Consider the following 16,141-nt stretch of genomic DNA (forward strand, 5'->3'; position numbering starts at 1 on the left):
GATTTTCGTACCGTGGGTGGAGAGTCCCGACATTTTTCGTCCGACGGAGATCGGTCATTTGGTCGATCGGACAGATTAGAAGATTTCTTTTGGCTGCCGATAATATCTCTGCATGTATTTCCGATCGTACGATTTTCAGTGGGAGACTGTCACTAGCTTTTGTCGGACATAACTTTCGTACGATTGCTGTCAGGGGCAGAACATCAGCTGATCTGTTCTTTTCTACTTTATTTGATCGGAATGGTTAGTGGCAGGTCGGGAGAAGGGGAAGTCCGATCATTCGAGGATTCGAACAATCGGATCTTTGCATCTATGGCCAGCTTTAGATTCTAACCTCTCCAAGAAGTGTTCAAATGGGTGATTTCCATATCCGAACCCTCCAGCTAAAATTATCTTCACAGAGTCATGTCATTTTTTCTAAATAAAAAAGAGCTAAATAAAAAAAAATCTGGGGAAAAAAGCCTAGGATCTGTCTCAAAATTTATGTTTCCGTTGCACGGAAATTGTATAGGCAACAGTCAGCAATCTTCGCAGAATTTGTAATGATTTGCATAAGAACAAAGAAGAAATATTTGTAACCAAAAGGTTTTTCTTGTGTTTCTTCAAGATAATAGTAAGAATAACTGCATTCACCCAGACGCATGAAGAGAAATAAACCATGCATTGCAAGTGCACCAACTACAATTTGTTCCATTGTTGGAAATTAGCAATCTTGCCTGCCAACGTCTATGGCATGTGCTTCACATATAGTCATCTGCGCGTAGACAACAGAATTATGGATGTTGGTTTTTTGGGGACTAGGGTACATTTTGTGTACTTAGACCTTACAGTTTAAGGGTATGCAAACTTTAACGTGTAACTCCTTATTGTTACCCTTAATTGATCCTCACTGGAATCATAATGCAAACTCATTGCAATAGTGATGAACTAATAATATTTTGTTTCATAGATCTAAATCTAGATTTAAAGGGTCCGGTTATCCCCTGGTTCAAGAAAAGCTTAATGAATACAGCTGAACCTAATGAATTGTACTGAACATACTTTTTTTGCCTGTTGCTTTTGTTATTTATTAAGAAAAACAGGTGAAACACACAACTTTAAGCAATGTTGGTAATTTGATTCCCTGAACGGAAGTCCCCTGCTTTGGGGTATCTGTTTCTCTACAAGCCAAACGACAACAAAAGGTAGAGTTATGCACATCTCCGTATCTTCAGTTAAATGAACGTATTTGCTTCAAAATAAAAATAACTAAAAAAATGTGTGTATTATAAGGAAAATGATTGGTATAAAGTATTTTCAGCAATTGCCCATGTTGATAAGAGGTGAATATAGGTGTATAGTGTCCCTTTAATTCATAAAATCAATTGAATACTGACACCAAAAAAATACCTCCCAACTGTCCTGTTTTTAATGGGACAGTCCCTCTTTTGACAGCTCAACCTGCAGTTCCTCATTTTCACTGGAAAGTCCCGTTTTCTCTGCACTGAACAGCCAGAAAAAGTACGTTTCTGACTTAATTGGCTTTAGGCAGAGAGCCCAGAACAGCCACAACAGAAGATAAGATCAATTGTAACAATTCAAATGTATCTAGATAAGCAATCTAGATCAGCAAATAAGTAATTGTAACAATACAAGATAACAGGTCCCTTGGGAAAAGTTAGACTCACAGCTTAAAGGGCAATTCACCTTCATTAAAAAAACTGTAATAACTGAAAAAAATCTACGGAAATATGTTCAAACTTTTATAACCTGCAACATTTTGTAAAATGAACATGGTAATTAGGGGGTGTGGCCACAAAAATGGGCATGGTCAAAAAATTGTTGTCCCTCTTTTTTTATTTCCAAAATGTTTAGAGGTATGCAAAAAGGGGTTGTTAAATGCGCTTTCCCGGTATGCACTTGCAACAAATGAATTACTACTGAAACCTAGGTTTTAAAACTAAATCATTTTTCGCTTGTGCATACACTTTAAATAACTTCTTAAAGGACAAGGAAAGTCTAAAATAGAATAAGGCTAGAAATGCTGTATTTTGTATACTAAACATAAACATGAACTTACTGCACCACAAGCCTAATCAAACAAATGATTTATGCTTTCAAAGTTGGCCACAGGGGGCTGTCATCTTGTAACTTTGTTATACATCTTTGCCTGACCCTGACCTTGCACATGCTCAGTGTGGTCTGGGCTGCTTAGGGATCGTCATAAACAAAGGTGCTTGAATTCTGCATGGCTGGTAAGTAAGGCGGGAGCTCCCCCTGCTGTTCATAAGTATGATTGTTTCCCTGCTCAGCAGTTAGGGACCATCTGACAATTCCTATTCACAGCAGTAAATGAAGGGAGAATTTCACTGCATACAGTCAGGTTTCTTATAAAAACTGTACACATTTTTTAATTAAAGTATATTGGAGAAAGGTTTATTTTTCATTAAAGAATGTAAACATGGGATTTTATTGTTTTGCCTTTCCTTATCCTTTAAAGGTTTATATCTTTTAAATTCCTGTATGGTATGTTTATAGCATATTTTAGCAACTTGCAGTGCAGCACTAAAGAGACTGGAGAATTTATCAGAGCCCAAGTTACAAGGCTAAGGGCACTTGGGAACATAAGAAAATGGCTTGCCTCATGTCAAATTCAAAATTAAATGTAAAAAAATTCTACTTGCTCTTTGAAAAATGGAATTCATTACAGGCTTCTGCTGTAGGAGCGCTATAAACCGATGCATTAAAATTTTTTTTTATCTATATATATATTTATATGTTTGTGTGCAGAGGATTTCTTGTCTTTTGCATCAGTTTTGAGGTCACACCATCATTGCACCTGCCCTAGTGATTTAAAGTAGTTCAGTGGTGAGTGCAACTTAAACCTTGGCAAAGGGCAAATTAAATACGTTCTATTTAGCCAGATTCCTTTTGAAATGTTGTTTTTTAAAACACAAAAGACTTGAGTAACTTTTGACACATATATTGATATCCACAGAGCAGACACCACAAGTCGATTGTATATATTAGTGCAGTAAGACCAGGAATTTAGCCGATCAATGCAGTGGAGTTTAGGGAATCGCAAGCAAAAGCTAATCTAAAGTACAATATTGTCAAAGTGAACATTCTGGAAAACGGCAATTATGAACAGTTTGGGTAACAGGCAATATTCACTATATGAGCAGAAAGTATGGGCCAGCAAAGTTTATACGTTCTTTTTTTTTTCTTCTTATATTGTGCTTGATTTTTCATTTTTCATTTTAAATTGTTTTAAGGTAATGTAAGGTATGATACAGCATTGATATGAGGCTCTTGAAACACTACCATATAGTAAAACAATTGTCGGGAAAAATGGTACAGGATCCGTTATCTGGAAACATGTTATCCAGAACGCTCCCAAATACGAAAAGGCCATTTTTCATTGAGGAGTTGTGTGACCGTTGAAACACTGCATACTGAGTGCTTTTATACAGATCCGGGAAATACTTAGTCAATTAATTTTAATATCCTCCTATTTTTAAGCAATTTTTAAGATATCACTAAGCACCAGTTATCCAGAAAGCTCTGAATTACAGGAAGGCCATCTCCTTTAGACTCCATGTTATCTAAATAATCCATGTTTTTAAAAATGTCTTTTTTTTCTGTAATAATAAAACAGTACCTTGTACTTGATCCAAACTAACATATACTTTAATTAATCCTTGTTGGAAGCAAAAAAAGCCTACTGGGCTTATTTAATGATTACATGGTATTCTAGTACATTTAAGGTGGAAAGATCCATTATTCGGAAAACCCCAGGTCCCGATTCTGAATTTCAGGTTCGATACCTGTAAAACCATAGTTTTGTGCCCATTTTCAGTTCCTGCTTTGATTGCCTGTCCCAAGAACACTGTTTTTACCTAAAATGGAAAACAAGCAGCAAGGCCAATGTAGACAACAGGGAACCAGGAGAATGAGTAGTAGGAGGTGTGAGTTTTTGTTGTATGCCCTTTCAGTTCCTGCAGCAGTTGCTTGCAGTCTAATCAGAAGCCTATAGACCTATTGGGGTAATTGAGGTGTATACGTTTTTCAGTTTTAGCAAAATAACGTAGGGTTGTCTAGGCATCTCTGATTCTTGAGTTAGGATTGGTGCAGGTGTGTATATGTGTGGCCTAAAATGGATCAAAGTGGGAGTGGCAAATGTTTAATTTTATGGACCGTGGGTGATTGGTACAGCCCAGTGAGATATACTTGGGGGTTACGGTAATGGGGGTTTAACTTTTTTTTTTTTGAGTTTGTTATTCGTTCTTATCGAATTGGTGCAGCAAAGGAAGTGAGATGGTTTGAATTAGGCAAAGCAGAATTAAGTATTGTGTGGTAGAGGGTCTTCAGGAACAATATTAGTCCCAACGTGTTGGTATAAGTTTGCATTGGATAAATAAACTATGGAAGTATCAGTTTGTTTTTCATTTTGGTTTTCAAGAAGCAGCAACAATTTCTGGTGGTCAGCCATTTGTACATGTACTGAGCCTGAAGAAGAGCAACCAGAACATTGCTGGACTTCTCCAAGGATAAATGTTTAGGGTATGGGGGTTAGAGGAATGAGATATCAATGTATGCTCTTTTGAGGTAAAAAGGACGAGGGTCCACAATTATTATCAGATGTATGCGATTTAACTCTGAAGGTTGAACTTTTTGCGTTTAATCAAGTGATACTGTAGGGTTTGGAAGGATATTTTAAAAGAGACATTTGAAGGAATGGTTTCCATGTTGACAAAGGTCAGCAGAACCGAGACTCTCCTGATATTTGTTAGGCTTATGGCAAATACATTAGCATCTGTTTCCTTCCTTGTGTAATTTTTTATACAAGTGGTAGCAGTCCTGTGTAGTCAGAGGAAAGATCACTGAATGTTCTTTTAAAACAAAGAGGTCGTATCATATTCAGTCTTTCCGAGTACCTTAATGCTATCTCATATGCTGATACTTTGCTTGGACTGGGACATTTCATGTAGGACCATCCATGATTCATCAAATGTCATCTCAGATGATTGTCTTCCTTTCAGTAAACTTTGAGCGGCCTCTGCAGACCTAGGAACCCTTCTTGTTCTTTCTAGGGTGCGGCTGCTTATGCTGCACCTCATGTCTTGGCCTCAATGCTGTCCATATGGATATTATGTCAGTTGTCTCTGATAGGGATAAATAAATGGACCAAAGTCAGGGCATTTGGTGGACAGTGAGATGGACAAATGACTGTTTAATCTATATGTCTGTGCAATGGAGTGCTCGATAATTAGTAAGGAGGGAGGTAGAAAAATAAATACCTCGCTAATCAACTCGTTAAAACCGGAGAAAGCCGAGATGTGTTTTTTTAAATGAAATTGCTTTCTTTGTATAATTTGCATTCCCTGTCTCCCTTTATATGTTCTTTTTTATTTTCCACCCACCCACTAATGAATGTTCTTTTAATTCACACTGTGAACAATTCAATTTATGTTTCAGTTTCAAAATACCTGTGACATGTGTAAGTTGTATTTGCGCTTTCCCCCAAGATCGGACTTTTCTAACTTTTATTGCAAAGACAGTCTCTTTAATTATGCGTTTTAATCTTTTTCATCTCTCCCCGGTGCAAAGCTTTTTATTACAGAAGATAAGTATAGCTGTTGCTTAAAATGAAAAATGCGATATTGTATAGGCAGCAGTAATACGGGAAAACTGTGTCCTTTCAGTTTCCTCTATGCACAGCCCTTGTTACGAGTTAGGAAGGGATTTCTTATAATTGAAACTAAGACATAACATGGATAGATCCTTTGTTCTATTGCCTGGAGCAAAACAATGAGCACCAGTGGCCACTCCTGCAATTCTGCTTACACTAACAAACAGTTCCAATGGGAGAAAGCCTACTCCCCGCTGGAATAAAGAAAATGGGACACGCACCATTGCCTTAATAACTTTATGATGAATTATATTTAAAAAAAGAAAACACAAGATGAATTGGTCAGTATGAATGATGTTTGCAATAACACAAGCTCCCTTCAAGGTGAAAAGCCTACCATAAAGGAACAGTTATGTCTAGAAATAAGGACTTGTCATTTGAAAGCTAATGCTAGATTTGCAGATACCTATAAACAAATAGCAACTCTGAAACATAGCAAATTGGATAGTTAGAGGGGGATTCTTCATGGGACGTTATACTTCTTTTCCACTGTGAACTCAATTCATGGGGCTTATGTTGAAATATTTGCCTATTGTTTTAATTAAAAACATATTGGTGGTTTTTGCTATTTCTTGCACTAAAAAAATAGAAAACACTGTCCAGTGTCCCAGTTCATAGTAAGAGTCAGTTGGCTGTCATTTAACCCGCATATCTAATTGGAATCTGACTGATTCTGAACAGAAAGTACTGTAGGTTGATTTGGGTTGACATGTTCGTTGATCTGTTTGGATTAAACCATCTAAATTGGCATTGTCTGGATATGGATAGTCAAGATAAATATTTTGCTTTCATCAGTCGGCAACAGTCTACACATATCTACACTTAACCAATGTTCTTTAGGCTAAAATGTTATGATAAAACTTTTCCAACATGGCATAAATTATAGTTTTATGGGGGGAATTTATGAAAGAAATGGAGAGGCATGAAGGTCAGTGCATTATATATCTAGATTTGATTTCCTTTTTCATTGGTGGAGGTAGCACAAAAGCAGAGAGCACGAGGGCCCCAGATGAATAAGTAATTATCAATGAAAATGTCTTGTCCAAAATAGAAATGTGTTTTGAGCATAGGGTATACCTGATGGAGACAGTAAGAATGACCCACACTCCACTTACTCGATACATATAGCAATGAGAATAAAGTAGTTCTCTAAGAGGAAGCAAAGTCTGATCGCTTTGTACAGAGCTACAGTATATCTAGCAATAGGAAGAAGAGGCATGCGTCTGGGATTACAACTTGTGGGGGGACAGTGAGTTTTATTATCGGGGTAATGTTGCTTGATGTTGGCAAGTTTACAAAGTGGGGTGCAGGGGTTGTTGGTGCTGTGCAGGTAGACACATATATTGTTTGGTATATAGTAGGTGCTAGACTTCAAACTAAATATATACCTTTATTACTTTAAACCCTTTCTGGCAGCCTCAGCTCATTTGTTATTAAGCTTCGCTTCAAGACATGAGATCCCAAGGGCCTTACAATCCAAACAAACACTGAAACCCCACTTTTTTTTTTTTAATGTTTTAGGGAATTTCTATAAAGGATATCTGCTATGAGGCTACTGTATTTTCATTCCTACAATTTGTTGTTTTTTTTTCTTGACATTCCAAAGTCCTATTCCGACACACACCACCAGTGTATCAGAACTTACTGGGAGGAAGGTCGGGTTTAGGGTGGACCTGGATGGCATTAGGATAGATGGACAGGATCTAAAATGTATCATTTTTAGCTTGGAAAGTTGACAGTAATATACATACAGATAAAAGCAAAGACATCAATGGTAACTTCAAGCAGGTATGTATGTGTTTTATTGACAGCACACACAACATGAACATTTTACATTTATTTTCCTGACACGAGACTGGTTCGCTTGCTGTGTTTATGTTTAGGAAACCATTATTTTATAGTTCCTCAGCCACTATTAGAACAAAGTCATCCCCCCAAAAATGTAAAACGGTCAAATCTCTTTATGCTTTTTATCTGCTCTCGGAAACACTGCACAAGCTCCTTCTACACTTCCAACGGAGATCTCATCCCCAGCCTCTCCCCTTTAAGACCCGTTCTCATTAGGGTAAGGGCACACACACGAAAATTCGGGGAGCGATAAATCTTCTCTTCTTCAGGGCGACTAATCTCCCCGAACTGCCTCCTGCCGGCTAGAATGTAAATCGCCGGCGGGATGCCACTCGGATCGCTTCATTTTCTGAAGTCGCCCGAAGTATCCTTGTGAGGAAAGTTTGGGTGACTTTGGAAAACGAAGGGTAATGATTGCTATCCCGTTGGCGATTTACATACTAGCCGGCGTGTGTCTCTGCCTGTACTGTGTCTTGATAGATAGATTAATATGGAAATCTCACAGGTAATCAGAAAAAAGCTAATTAACTTATTATTCAATGTAACATTCAGTGGTATCTGAGTCGTTAGTTTTACAGAGATAATAATAGTCTGTACCACACAGAGATTCAGTGTTTCATAGCAATCCATGGGCACAGAACATTATGTAAGCACTTTTCTGTTTCTTAAGGTTAGTTGCAAGGAAGTGCATGACAATGCTGGAGGAACTGCAGATGTGCATTTTTGTAAGGACAAAAGATACAAAAATACCAAATTGGTAACTACATACATGTCCGGTGTTCTATTAAAAACACGATCTCCTTTACAAGGTTTTCCGATCGTTGTGCACTTACTTGCCTTTTTCCCTATTTGTCGCCCCGAAGCTAACACAAAGGCAGGCAGCCGAAGAAAAAATTCTGCTAGCGAGCAATTATAGTTTCTTGTACTATAAAACCACCTTAGATAATCCTCCGACAGGAGCCTATTGATTCCTAATTTATATTCTGCTAAAATAAGACTCTTGCCTGGAGAGCCACATTCAGAATTTGCTATTGTGAGATGAAACACTGATGGAATTAATGAGAAGAAAACCGAAATAGCTCTGGAAACGGCAAGGTTTAATCATCCAATCACATAGGCAAATTTAAGAATGCGCGTCTCTTTCTAACATCTTAATTATATGAAAAGGGGTAAGATACAAACATGTAAAAGGTAATATTGAATGAATATTAAGGCCTTTACTAGCCTTTTTTTTGTTTTTCCATTGTAGTAATAGAAGATGTACAGAACTTGCTGAAAGGTTTTTTTGTGATATTGGCTACTCTCATGCATGGATTTTTGACCAAACTGCATGGTCATTAATTCTTGGCTCATGCATAAAAAGATTAATCTGACTAGTCAGTCTATGGCTGACCAAACCTACATTGACAAACAAAAAAAAAAAAACTAGGCTGACCACTTACCTCTGTGATTTAGCTCGATTATTGATCTACAGGTAGGGGATCTGGAAACCCGTTACAGAAAGCTTTGAATTACAGAAAGGCCATCTCCCGTAGACTCCATTTTATCCGAATTTTTTAAAACTTACAGAGATAATATCCTTACTGGAAACAATACCAGCCTATTGGGTTAATTTAATGTTTAAATGATTTTCAAGTACAGAAATTACAAAAAAGATCCATTATCCAGAAAACCCCAGAACCCGAACATTCTGTATAACAGGTCTCATACCTGTATCCCTTTTTAACACGTCAGGCCCACTTAACTTGCTAGCCTTGTACACTACTTCTATATCCCTGATGGGGCATGTATATTGTTGAGTTTAATTACAGATATGGGGCCTGTTATTCAGGATGCTCGGGACCTGGTGTTTTCCGGATAATGGATCTTTCCATAATTTGGATCTTCATACCTTAAGTCTACTAGAAAATGATATAATAAACATTAAAGGGATACTGTCATGGAAAAACATGTCTTTTCCAAAACACATCAGCTAATAGTGCTACTCCAGTAGAATTCTGCATTAAAGGGCATGTAAAGGCAAAAAAATAAAATCCCATTTTTACTTTCTTTAATGAAAAAGAAACCTCTCTCCAATATACTTTAATTAAAAAATGTGTACGGTTTTTTATAAGAAACCTGACTGTATGCAGTGAAATTCTCCTTTCATTTACTGCTGTGGATAGGAATTGTCAGATGGTCCCTAACTGCTGAGCAGGGAAATAATCATACTTATGAACAGCAGGGGGAGCCCCCACCTTACTTCCCAGCCATGCAGAACTCAAGCAGCTTTGTTTATGACTATCCCTAAGCAGCCCAGACCACACTGAGCATGTGCACAGTCTTGGTCTTGCAAAAATGTTTAACAAAGATGGTGACCCCCTATAGCCAACTTTGAAAGCATAAATTATTTGTTTGATTAGGCTTGTGGTGCAGTAAGTTCATGTTTATATTTAGTATACAAAATACAGCATTTCTAGCCTTATTCTATTTTAGACTTTAAATGCCCTTTAAAGTCCATTTCTCAAAAGAGTAGGGATGCCCCGAATCCAAGATTCGGTTCCGGATTCTGCCACGATTCGGCTTTTTTCAGTGGGATTCAGCCGAATCCTTGTTCCTGGCCAAACCGAATACCAATTTGCATATGTAAATTAGGGGCAGGTAGGGAAATAACTTCACTTTTCGTCACAAAAGAAGAATTGTTTCCACTTTTTCCTTTCCTGACCCTAATTTGCATATGCAAATTAGGATTTGGGTTCGGTATTCGGCTGAATCTTTCACCAAGGGATTCGGCCGAATCCCAAATAGTGGATTCGGTGCATCCCTACAAAAGAGCAAACAGATTTTTTTATATTCAATTTTGAAATCTGACATGGGGCTAGACATTTTGTCAGTTTCCCAGCTGCCCCAGTCATGTCCCCAGTCATGTCTGGACCTATTATCCAGAATATGCTCAGGACCTGGGGGTTTCTGCATAGCCAGTCTTTCTGTAATTTGGATCAACAGACTTTAATTCTACAAAAAATTGCAACATCAACATTAAATAGCGCTAGGACACTTGCAACATGAGGAAGCTCCTGGTGTGAGCGGCCATGACTTACATAGCGCATGCGCATTATGAGCAAGTCGAAGCATTTGCTCATTATGTGCATGCGTGTGCCCCAACATGGCCGCTCATACTGGGAGCTCTCTCCCGGTGCAGGTGGCCTAGCACTGGCAATTAAAAAAAAAAAAAAACTACTGTTACCCCCAGCTGGAGTGCAGGATATATTAGCCGGCACCTTTGGTTGGGGATAATATTTTTGCCCAACAAGTGCCTTTTAACCACACTGTAAGAAGCTGGAATCATTAATGGGGCCATGTTGTTTAACTCTGTATTCGTTACTGGAGCCATTGTAGAAGTAAGCTTGAGTCTTCTGTTCAGAAGTATAAAGTCCTAATTGTGACAAAGTTTTGATCCACATTTAACTGAACCATCGCATATCCTTTCCCACAAAGTACCATGCATCTTCTTTTATTATGAGAAACCTCACAATTCTAGTTTTGGGGGGGGGGCAGAAATGTCCTTAAAAACCAGTTTCAGCAGCAAAGTACCACTTTAGCCTTATTGGTGCTTGTTCTTTATAGACTGCAAGAAGCAGCATCAAGTTGTTATGATGTTTGTATATTTTGGGGCAGATTTATTAAAGATCCTGTTGCTATTTCCACAAAAATGTGAGTTTTCATTCAAGTTTGGTCAAAAATCGCATTTTCTGGTTAGAAAAAAACTAAGATTTTTCGAGATTTATTATACCCGACCCTGGAAATGGCTCAAATCATAAAATACACCATCTGAAACTTGTCAAGGTCATGTAGGAGTCAATGGCAGAGGTCCCTTGAACTGTTTAAACATGTTAAGCTTCCATGATGTTCAAGTTTTTTTCAGAGGGTTTTGCCTGAAAACTCTTAAAATTTTGAGGGTTTTTAATTTGCCAAAAACTCTATTAATTACAGTTTTTTTGGGTTGTTAACCCCGAACTCGCGGAATCAAGTTTTTTACCGTTCAAGTTTTTTCTTAAATTATAAAAAATTTGAGTTCATTCAAGTAAAAAACTCTGAAATTTGATAAATAACCCCAATTTTGGAAACGTTATGCTCTCTGGCTAAAAATGAAATGTGTCATTGAAACTGAAAGAGACTTCTCTGCCTATGAACAGCTGTGATTGAGATTTTTTTTTTTTTGTCCTATGGCCTTCACGGCCACCATGTATTGTAATAATTTCTTCTAACACGAGCCCTCCCACCCCTCTATCTATATATTTGAAAAACTGTTATCCCCGTGAAATCTGTAGTCATTTGAGAACATGCTCTTTTGTTCAGTAGGATGATCTAGGCAAACAAAGAAAACATGGACAACATCCCAATAGTAATTAAGACCATATGGTGACAGAAGTAGGTTGCATGGCAGTGCCCTTTAAATGTCAATGCACGGTAATGCATAATAATGTAATATGACAGATGCAATATTAACTATTCTCCTTAGCAGACGGCTGCTCTTGTAGCCCATTTAATACCCTTGCACTATAAAGGTGAAGGACAGCCAAAGTGATAGGACATCAGCAAGCGACACTAACTGAACAGGAGGTCATGCGAAGAAGAATTAACCTGTGTCGGGATTCCAGAATTTATAAATCACAGGTCAATTATACATTGTAATTGCTTTTTCATTTCCATTGCACAGACTTGCATAACAGCTTGTTCTCGCTCCGACATCTTCTATAACCAGCTTGAAACATAACTGACACGTTTTGTGATTATTTTTTTTTTTTTGTCATCATTGAGCCAGTTATGATTAATACATCATAACCTGTCAGAAAATCATTTTCGTTTTAGTAGTAACAAAGGCTTTGCAAGGCTTATTTTATCATGTATATCTAGTGTTTTTTTTACCTTTGGGTCAATAAAAGGGGATTACTGGGGCACCTAATAGCTGCCGTTGGATTGTTGTTTCATTGCTGTTACCTTCTGTATAGTTGGAGCAGATCTTTGGGCTGATATAGTCTGATCTAGTACAATATGGCCCCATGTGGATTATTCTGTCTATTCATAGATATGTATGCTTATGCTGGGTTTCCTATATAAAAATGCAGATTATATTGTGACCCTTCAGATTCATTTAAGTTTTTTAACAAAGCTACCAATATTGCTCCCATTTTAGGTGATAAGTGTTATTTAGAATCAACCTTTAATTCATAGACCATAAGAAGTCTACAGAGGATAGCTGTTGCAGCAACATGTTCTAGCTTATGAAGAAGAGTGTTCTAGGAAAGACCTGCCAATCCTCCCATATTTTGGTGAAATCACAGGGACATGGACTAGGCACAATGGGGCATGGCCAAAATGTACCCAGATGTATATCCAATGAAGTTGGATCTCTGTAGGAATAGCGCAAAAGCCTGGATTTGTGGGAGGGTCCAGGCTGGCAGTAATTAGGGACAGTATGCTGCCCAGCCTCATTTGTCTCTGGACAGGAGTACTGGCGACTGGGTGCTGAAGATTTGGACAATGCTACTTTATTTCCCAGAAGAACAAGCCCTCGTGTCAGGAAAGAAACTAAAGAATGGATGGGCACGTATGATCTGTAGGGGGCTGGACAGGTTGTGTGAGTTGGCGCTGGCCTAGAGGTGCCGAGTTCAGAAATCTGGCCCTGATACTGAGAATGTTTCAGTGGTATCTAGAGCTTCCATCCATACCATTTTCCAGTGATTTTACCAAAAACGTATGAGCTGTTAGTTTTCAGAGATTGCCTATGACTAAGTGCTAGGTAAGCATGAAACGCGTTAGGCTCCATGAGGGGTTTTGTTGACATTTTATAACATGCAATAAACTTTGTATTTTTTTAACTTTACAGCATGCTTTGGAGGTTTTTTTGTATCGACCAAAAACTTATGAGCTGTTAGTTTTTAATGTACAGTATGTTCCTCTTAGTGTCAGAACACAGATTCTGTTTAGAAAATCTCATTGCAGTTGTGGATTGGCTCGAAATATACCTACTGTGTAAATAATAACTATAAATCATGTAAATAAAAATCTGCTGTTATGCTGAAACTTTTTCTAGTCTGATTGGCGTTGTTTCTGTTCGGTTGTTTAGAAGAAGGGTGTCATCTGTGCCTGGTTCTTTAGTAAGTGTGCTGCACCTATTGACATAGGCTGTTGAGTGAACTCTGAAGCTACCATCTGGCCCAAAGTTTGTGGTGGCTTCAGGTTTTCTCTGTGCCAACAGTTGCTACTGCTACTACATCTTACGTAGGCAGGGTGGGGCAAATGGTGTCAAAAGCTGAAGTTCAAAGAGTAAAATGTTGATGTAAGTACCTTTAATGAATGGGGTTTTACATGCAACTGACTGCAGCAAGATTTATGGGAACACAACTGTGCTAGTTGACACAAATGAGCCCTTTTATGACTGTTTTCTACCTTTAGAGACTATATTACTTCTTTTATATTGCTTCATGATAGTGTTACTTTCTAAATAAAACAGATATTTCTACCAACAGTGTTTCTTTTTACAGGTTTTTACAGAGCCAAACAAAAATGAGAAGATGAACCCATAGTGGCGACTGCCCAGGATTAAGGTAAGCCATGTGATTCATTATAAAGATTTACATAGTTCAAAACATTACTCAAGCCGTACAATTATTATCTGATGGGAGTATTTTAGGTTGTAAAGTGTCCTCATTTTTCTTTTTAGGGTAATGTCATTTTGCTCCAGGTCTAGTTAGCAATAACAACTGATCCGGTGTTTGCTTGGGGGAAATGTTACTTGTTGGCTGTTTCTATGGGTTTCTAGAACTAAAGCCACTTAAATAACTTTGCTAAATGGTTGTTCTATTCACTTGCTAGCTAACCCATTCATTGCAATCTGTTTATATTACCTTTATATTAAATGTATTTAACGAACGTGGTTCTTTATACCCTTCTGGATACAATGGTCACAACAAAGGAAATATTCTTCACCAATAATGGTCTATTCATTTTTGGCCAGCTGAGCATAGTTCTATTTCTATGGTGGGAGTTGTTTTTTTTTTTTTCTTTACAAGTTATTAAACTGACACTATTATAATTTGCTGTTAATGACCTACCATGTGCTCCCGGAATGAGTACTCCTCACAGAGGGACGTTAAAAGGCTGCTTTTACTTTAGTGTAGAAAATGAGCATATTATATAGCCCTTGTGTTTTTGCAGAGAACAGATTTCCTTAGCATTGAAAACCCGCGCTGGCTTATTGAACTGAAACATTTCTGCAGACCCTACAGTGCAAAGCTTTATCAAAATCTCGAGCTGAGATCTTTTTTTTTTTTTTTTTCTCTGATGCATAGTTTGTTCTCAAACAACAAAGGAGCTTCTTCAGATGGAACATTTGCATAATTTCATTTTAATACCTGCAGGATCTTTGAGGATGGATTTTTGCAGAAGAATCGAGATGGTGGCACGTGAATAAATCATGCTTATATTTTCTCCTGAGATTTATGTAAGCAATTTGGGTCTTACAAATGTAGCCATTTCTAGAATGGCTGTTTTTTTTTTTTTTTTTTTAACCTGCAACGGTCCAGTAAACCCAGTTTGACATTTTTATTGGGGCTCTTAGTTGAAGCACAGGCATATGCACGCTCTATGAGCCATCGATATTGGCAGCCTTCTTGCAAGCAAACACTACAATGACATGGCTTCTGCTGTTGTATCTGGATTCTGACCGGCAGCATCAAGGATGTGCCCTTGTAATATTTTAATATTCTTATGTACATACACACTCCAACAGATTGCAGCAAACACCCATCAGTGATCTTTATGGGATATGGCATCATTAGTGCAATCTGGCTGCGCTCTGTGCAGAATGAACGTGCTGTGGATGACATCATTAATGAAGCTAGAAGGATTGTAAAATTCGGCGCAAGTCATGCACGCAGCACCATCAGGTTACTTCTTTGTCATACCAACAATGTTCTGTTATCTCATCCCGTTGTCCTGTTGAGAACCGCAGGAATCCTTCACTTGGGTGGAATCATCCGGTTGCCATTTGGCAAAGATCTCCTTTAATCCAAGATTAGGCGCCACTTTTAAGACATCTCTAATTATATCCCCTTCTATTTTGTAATGACATATGTCACTGGGAAGTTTCTAATTTTAAACTGCAACTTGAAGGTCAGGATTAGTTCTATATATTCCATCTACAATCCCTTTAAATTGCAAGAGTGTGGCATTAGTGAGTAAATGGATTCTATACGTTTGAGAGAAAGACGGTTTTCTCCTTATAAATGACATCTGGGCCAACCAAGAGTACTCTAGCAGGGGGAATAACTGATCAAAGAGATCAAGTATTTATTGAATTGCCTTTATCCTTTAGAGAAGCGTATCTGGCGCCAGCTCCGTCTTTCAAAAAAAAAAAATCAATATATTGTTTTAATTATTAAAGCAACCCAGCAAACTATATTTAAAAATAAGATCGTTGTTTGTGCATCATCAGGGGCATTTAAGGACAATGTGAATGTTCCTTTTTTTCTTTGTGAAATAGTCAGGGCCGGATTTACATAGAGGTCACCCCTAGGCCCACTGCCTTTCGTCGCCCATGTCCCCTCCTTTTTATTCGTGCAAATTTGCAACCTTACA

General features: G+C 37.9%; 1 protein-coding gene across 3 annotated transcripts in view; it reads left to right on the top strand.

The window, feature by feature from the left end:
• The window catches only part of LOC108710852 (phospholipid-transporting ATPase VB), a 663,706-nt gene that overhangs the window by 367,631 nt on the left and 279,934 nt on the right, over positions 1-16,141 (top strand). For all 3 annotated transcript variants that reach the window (XM_018252031.2, XM_018252034.2, XM_018252030.2), the window contains one exon: positions 14,047-14,109. The gene's annotated coding sequence lies outside the window, so the exon portion shown is untranslated. The remainder of the gene's footprint in view (positions 1-14,046; positions 14,110-16,141) is intronic.

The sequence above is a fragment of the Xenopus laevis genome, chromosome 3L, assembly GCF_017654675.1.
Source record: "Xenopus laevis strain J_2021 chromosome 3L, Xenopus_laevis_v10.1, whole genome shotgun sequence".
In the NCBI taxonomy this organism is placed as follows: Eukaryota; Metazoa; Chordata; class Amphibia; order Anura; family Pipidae; genus Xenopus; species Xenopus laevis.